The sequence below is a fragment of the Triticum dicoccoides genome, chromosome 1A (assembly GCF_002162155.2).
Source record: "Triticum dicoccoides isolate Atlit2015 ecotype Zavitan chromosome 1A, WEW_v2.0, whole genome shotgun sequence".
Taxonomy (NCBI): Eukaryota; Viridiplantae; Streptophyta; class Magnoliopsida; order Poales; family Poaceae; genus Triticum; species Triticum dicoccoides.
Window position 1 is genome coordinate 86,255,257 of NC_041380.1, and position 7,368 is coordinate 86,262,624.

Below are 7,368 nucleotides of genomic sequence, written 5' to 3' on the forward strand. Positions count from 1 at the left end.
CTTGGGAACCCTGCTCACATTGTTTGGGGCCGTGAGCGACACCCCGGCCGGATCTCCTTGCGGATGGAACCCAAATAGGTGATAAACCTGGATTAGAGTCTTGCGTGGTTAGTCAGGTCGTGGCCGACACCTTTGCCAGGCTTCCGCTTGAAGGTTGCCGAGATACATGACGGGTATATGGTGATAAGTGGTGAGAGCGTGTGTGATGAAGTACACCCCTGCAGGGTTATCATGATCTATTCGAATAGCCGTGTCCTCGGTTATGGACTTCTTGGATGCTTACATGGTACATAGACAACTTTAAGTGGATACTCTAAAATGCTCAAGACAAGTGTGAGTGCTATGGATGACCTTGTCGTAAGGAGACGAGGATGAATCCATAGTAGTGTATTGATGTGGTGATTAGTGGACTCGTGTGCACTGCCTCATCTCAAAGAAGTTTCTCGTTGTCGTAGAACAGGATAGCCACTGAGTCAAAGCTGGCTTGCTGCAACTAAACCCCACATTACCTTCTTGATACAAATGCATGTATGATAGGATCTGATGTAAGTCTTGCTGAGTACCTTTGTACTCACGTTGCTTTATTTATGTTTTTGCAGCGGAGACTTCGGTCTTACTAGTAGTTCCACTTGGACTTCGACGAGTAGCTTGTACCTCAGCTAGGATCTTGGTCCCTTGGGAGGGACTTGTGGATAGTCAGGCTCCTCGGCCCTTTTCTTTTGTAGTTGTCTGTACACAGACATGTAATGCTTCCGTTGCTTGTATGCTCTGAATGATGGGTCATGTGACCCCTGTTTGTATTTATGCTATTGGGCTCTTCTGAGCCTTTATGTATATGAGTTGCGTTATGTTGTGATGCCATGTTGTACATCACATACTTGCATGTTATGTGTACATGTGACGTGTATTGCTATGTGTGGGATCCGACAATCTAGTTGTTTGTCCTTGGCAGCCTCTATTATGGGGTAATGTAGTCTAGTGCTTCCTTGAGCCATAGTAGTCCGCTATAGCCTGGTTCACCGGAGTCCTGCTAGCCCAGCACTACTGCTCAGAACACTTGACTGGCTGTCATGTTTTCCACTTCGTTCCTATGTCTGTCCCTTCGGGGAAATGTCATGCGGTGACTTCCAGAGTCCTGTTAGCCCAGTGCTACAGCCCGGATTCATACGCTGTTGACCAACATGCTCGATGTGATTCATGTATGCCTGTCTCCATAGGTCTGTGCCGCTTTGGGTTCACGACTAGCCATGTCGGCCCGGGTTCTCTGTCATATGGATGCTAGCGACACTATCATATACGTGAGCCAAAAGGCGCAAACGGTTCCGGGCCATGGTAAGGCGACACCCGTGGGGATACCGTGCGTGAGGCCGCAAAGTGATATGAGGTGTTACATGCTAGATCGGTGTGACTTAGAATCAGGGTCCCGACAGCTTTGGTATCAGAGCCTGACTGCCTGTAGGATTACCAAGCCAACCTGGTCGAAGTTGAGTCTAGAAATTCTTTAGCTATATAGGGGAATTGATTGTGGAAGGGAACGTAAGGCTCTTTTTACTCCTTATGCCTCATGCCTTCTGATCTGAGTCATCCTATCTTTCCTACGGGGTTAAGGAACTAGGCTTTCTCTTCCGTATATCAGGATCATGTGTTACTACTCCATAGTCTCTTAGGATTGGTTGATCAGAGTCATATCCCAGTTCGAGTACCTCCGGTGTAGTCTGTTTAGTAATATCTCAGAACCTTGGGTGATGATGTTGAGTTTGATGCTACCCCATCATTTGCAGGATGTCTCATTTTGAGCATTTTACTGTCGTTATGCTGCCGGAATTTGTCCTAGGAGTTTGAGAGATACTAAATTCTTGTGCTACCTTCTGCATCCTATAGTTGATGCTAATTCCACCCTTGTTTTCCTTGGTTTCGTTCTTCAGGATGTTGCCGGTTAACCGAAGTTCTATTGCTCGTAGCCAGAACCACGGAGATGGTAGGGATGAGGATCCTCCCGACCAGTCTTCGTTGGTAGAGTTCATGTTAGGGGTTGAGAGGAACAAGTGTGAGTCTAACCGCTTGCTAGCACGTATTGAGGAAAACACCTCCCATCAGCACAAAGAGTTTGTGTCCATCCATGACTTCATCGGTCTGAAACCACCTACCTTCCATCATTCCATTGAACCACTCGATGTAGATGACTGGCTACGTAGTATCACACACAAGCTGCGTTCAGCGAACGTAGCTGAAAGTAACAAGGTCACCTACGCTGCTTATCATCTGGAAGGTCCTGCTAGTATTTGGTGGCAGAACTATGAGGCTATGCTTCCAGCTGGCCAGAAAACCACCTGGAGAGATTTCACTGAGGCTTTTCGCGAGCATCACATTCCTTAGGCTCTCATTGATCGCAAGAGAGAAGAGTTTTGTAGTTTCACCCAGAGTAAGATGGCTGTTGATGTTTACAGCAAAGAGTTTGAGAACCTTGCTTGCTATGCTATAGAACTATGCTACAGAAGAGGTGTCCACGGATGCCAAGAAGCAGGCTAGGTTCCGGAAGGGTCTCAACCCCAAGTTGCGTCGTGATCTCCACTTGCATCATTGCAATACATTCCAGGCTCTTGTGAACAAGGCCATTAATGCAGAGACAACTCAGCTCACTTACGAGGAGTCTCGTAAGCACACCCGTGATTTGGTTTATTTCTCCGGTTCTACTTCGCAAAAGCGCCGGATTTGGGTTCCGAACTCTGCTCTTCCACCCAGATATTCACCGAGGCCATCTTGTGTGGCACCTCACCTAGTTCAGTTACATGCTCCACCCAGGCCTATTGGTAGACCGCTTGTCAATGCGGGTCCACGTCCTACTTCAGGGACTTGTTTCACATGCGGAGAGCCAGGACACTATGCACGTGACTGCTCTCAAACCAACTATGCTCCACCCCAGCCTGAGAAGTCTATTGGCCGTGGTAAGCCATCACGCAAGATGATTAGTGTCAAGTCAGCTCCCACTTAACGTGGATGTGCGCATCACGTCTCAGCTAAAGACACTCATGATGATCCGGATGTCGTTCTTGGTACACTCCTTGTCAACTGTCATCCAGCTTCGGTTCTGCTTGATACCGGAGCATCTCATTCCTTCATTTCCGAAAGTTATGCCAGCTTGCACAACATATCCTTTTGTGATATGCCCTCTCCACTAGTAATTCAAACTCCTAGATCCAAATGGCAAACTTCTAGTGTAAGCCATGGTAATGAAATCCTTGTTGACAGACTTGTATTCCTTGCGTCACTTATAGCCCTCAAGTCTACGGATATTAACATCATCTTGGGTATGGACTGGATGAAAGCTCATTATGCCAAGATTGATTGTTACACTAGGTCTGTTCAGCTTACACACCCATCTGGCAAGATAGTCACCATCTCCACTAGGGTTGCAAAGCGTCAGCTCTATTCTCTTAATGCCAACCCTCTTCCTGACCTTGAAGATATCCCGGTAGTCCGTGACTTTCCGGATGTTTTTCCAGAGGAACTGCCAGGTATTCCACCTGACAGAGATGTAGAATTTGTCATAGATCTTATCCCAGGAACCGCTCCAATCTCTAGGAGACCTTACAAGATGGCACCCTTAGAACTAGCTGAGCTTAAGAAACAACTCGATGAATCCTTGCAAAAGGGTTTCATCCGTCCTAGTTCTTCTCCCTGGGCTTGCCCCGTTCTCTTCGTCAAGAAGAAGGATGGTACGGACCGGATGGTTGTAGATTATCGTCCCGTTAATTTGGTCATGATAAAGAACAAGTATCCGCTCCCCAGGATCAACGACCTGTATGATCAGCTTGCTGGATCCTCAGTCTTTTCCAAGATGGATTTGAGGTTAGGCTACCACCAAATCAAGATCAGAAATGGGGACATTCCTAAGACGGCTTTTGTCACTCGTTATGGTCAGTACGAGTACACTGTCATGTCCTTTGGTCTAACCAACGCTCCAGCTACTTTCTCTCGCTTGATGAACTCGATCTTCATGGAGTACTTAGATAAGTTCGTCGTGGTTTACCTCGATGATATCCTTATTTACTCGAAGAACGAGGAAGAGCATGCCGAACATCTTAGACTTGTGCTAGGAAAACTCAGAGAGCACAGCCTTTATGCCAAGTTCTCCAAGTGTGAATTTTGGTTGCCAGAAGTGACCTATCTCGGCCACGTAATCTCTGGTAAGGGCATTGCTGTAAATCCTGAAAGAGTTTAGGCCGTTCTTGATTGGACTCCGCCTGAAACAGTTAAGCAAGTTAGGAGTTTCCTTGGTCTAGCCAGTTATTGTCGCCGATTCGTTGAGAACTTCTCCAAAGTGGCCAAACCTCTCACGGAACTTCTCAAGAAAGATAAAAAGTTTGAGTGGTCCCCACAGTGTGAGCACAGTTTTCAGGAACTGAAAAGACGCTTGACTTATGCTCCCATACTTGTGCCACCGGATTTCACTAAGGACTTTGTTATCTATTGTGATGCCTCACGACAGGGACTAGGTTGCATTCTTATGCAAGATCGACATGTGATTGCCTATGCATCTTGACAGTTGCATCCACATGAGAAGAATTATCCTACACATGATCTAGAGCTTGCAGCCGTAGTCTATGCACTTAAGACCTGGCGACATTACCTTCTTGGTAAATGTTGCGAGATTTACACCGATCACCAGAGTCTCAAATATATCTTCACCCAACCAGATTTGAACCTTAGGCAAAGATGTTGGCTGGAGTTGATCTCAGATTATGACTTAGGGATTACCTACACCCCAGGCAAGGGGAATGTCATGGCTGATGCGCTAAGTCGTAAGTCCTATTGCAACAATCTCATGTTGCAGCAGGGCCAACCACTCCTCCATGAGGAATTATGTAAGCTTAACCTCCACCTTGCTCCTCACGGATTCCTTTCTACCTTGGTGGCGAAACCTACTCTTGTGGATCAAATCATCTCTGCTCAGAAGCAGGATACGGGAATTTCCCGGATCAAGAGAAACATTAACAAAGGAGTTGGTGGTAGTTTCTCTATAGATGATCATGGTGTTGTTTTCTTTGAGAGTCGCTTGGTGGTTCCCAAGAATCAACATCTTCGACAATTAATCCTTAAGGAGGCGCATGAATCTCCTCTCACGATTCATCCCGGTAGTACTAAGATGTATCAGGACCTACGCCAGAGGTTCTGGTGGACTAGGATGAAGAGAGAAATTGCTCAATTTATTGCTAACTGTGATGTTTGTCGTCGCATGAAGGCAGAGCATCAGAGACCTGCTGGCACCCTTCAACCTTTAGCTATTCCTAAGTGGAAATGGGATACAGTTGGTATGGACTTCATCACCGGCTTTCCCAGGACCAAGAGAGGGAATAATGCTATCTTCGTAGTCATTGATCGTCTTTCCAAAGTGGCTCACTTCCTACCTGTTCGAGAGAGTATCACTGCTAGTCAGCTCGCTGACTTATATATTTCTTGAATAGTGTCACTTCATGGTGTTCCACCAGATGTTAATTCAGACCGTGGTAGTCTTTTCACTTCTCATTTCTGGGAGAGCTTCCAAACTGCCATGGGCACCCATCTTTCCTTCAGTACTGCTTTCCACCCTCAATGAAGTGGTCAGGTGGAAAGGGTCAACCAGATTCTTGAAGACATGCTTAGAGCTTGTGTTATCTCATTCGGTATGGATTGGGAGAAGTGTCTTCCCTTTGCCGAGTTTGCTTATAACAACAGCTACCAATCCAGCCTCAAGAAAGCTCCTTTTGAGGTTCTGTATGGACGAAGATGTCGAACACCTTTGAACTGGTCAGAAACCGGTGAAAGACAATTCTTTGGACCGGATATGATCCAGGAGGCAGAAGAACAAGTTCGCATCATTCGTGAGAATTTGAAAACAGCCCAATCTCGTCAAAAGGGCCAATATGACCGTAGTCATAAGGAAGTGGCTTATGAAATTGGCGACAAAGCTTACCTTTGGGTTACCCCTTTGAAGGGTACCCATCGATTCGGTATCAAGGGCAAGTTGGCTCCTCGTTACATTGGTCCCTTTCTCATTCTCGCTAAATGAGGAGAGGTTGCCTACCAGTTGGAACTACCACCACATCTTTCTCGAGTTCATGATGTCTTCCACGTCTCTCAACTCAGGCATTGCTTCTCGGATCCCATCCGCGGAGTGGACCACGAAACGCTTGATCTCCAACATAACCTCACATATCGAGAGTACCCTGTTCGCACCCTTGAACAAGCAGAGCATGTCACTCGACGTCATAACATCAAGTTTCTCAAGGTTCAGTGGTCTCATCATTCCGAGAGAGAAGCTACTTGGGAGCGTGAAGATCGTCTTCGACTTGAGTACCCCGCTTTCTTCCCGCCGACTCCTGAATCTCGGGATGACATTTCTTTGAGTGGGGGCGAGTTGTCACATCCCTAGTTCTGGTATGACTTAGGCTAGCTAGTCATGTGTGCATCATGTTTAAATTTCATTTAACTTTGAAATGGGGATTGTGAAACCCTCAGAAATCATTTCTGGAAATGACCCAGATAAAAATTTCTCCAAAAAGGTCCAAGAAAATGTTCATGTTGCTCTCTGAAAATATTGGACGGAGATAAAAATCAAACCAATATCTTTAGGAGCTCATAAGTATTTATTTTGGGCATTTGGAATTAATCCAGTAATTATTTGCGTTGGATAAATATTTTATTATATATAAAATATTGTCCAATAATTCTGAATTTTGGTGAGGGGCTTTGGAGTGGTCCAAGTAGTCCCTACTAAAATTTACAGAATAAAATAAAATGATTTAGTATTTTTATTAAATCAAAACAAATGTCAGAAAATAGAAAACAAAAACAAAATAGAAGCAAAAGGGAAGAAAACCCACCTGCACTTACCTCCTTGTGCAGCCTGGCCTGGCCCACTGGCCAACAGGCCGGCCCAGCCGACTAGCAGTGCCAGTCGTCCCCTTCCTCGCGCCAGGAGGACAGGGGCAAACGCCCGGCGCGCGCGGCCACGCGTCCGGCCACGCCACCTGCCTGCCTGGCCCCTCCCCCGACGCCCTGGCCGCCCCGAACGTCGCCACGCGCCGCCCCGGACCTCTCGCACTCTCTCTCGCTCTCCCTCCTCCCCTGGATCTCTCCCTCTCCCCGCGCCCGAAGCGCTGCCGTCGCCAACGGCCACCGTTGCCGTAGCCACCGCCTCCCCCTCGCCCTCTCCCCATGCTCAGAACCTTCACCATGTCGCCTGCTACCTCCTCGTCGAGCCACGCACCTCCGGACGGCCTCCATCGTCGCCACCGTCGTCTCCTTCACCATCGGCCGCCGTGGATCCCCATCGCCGCCCCGTCGACCACAGCGCGTCCCCGAGCTCTCCGTCAAGCCCATCGAGAT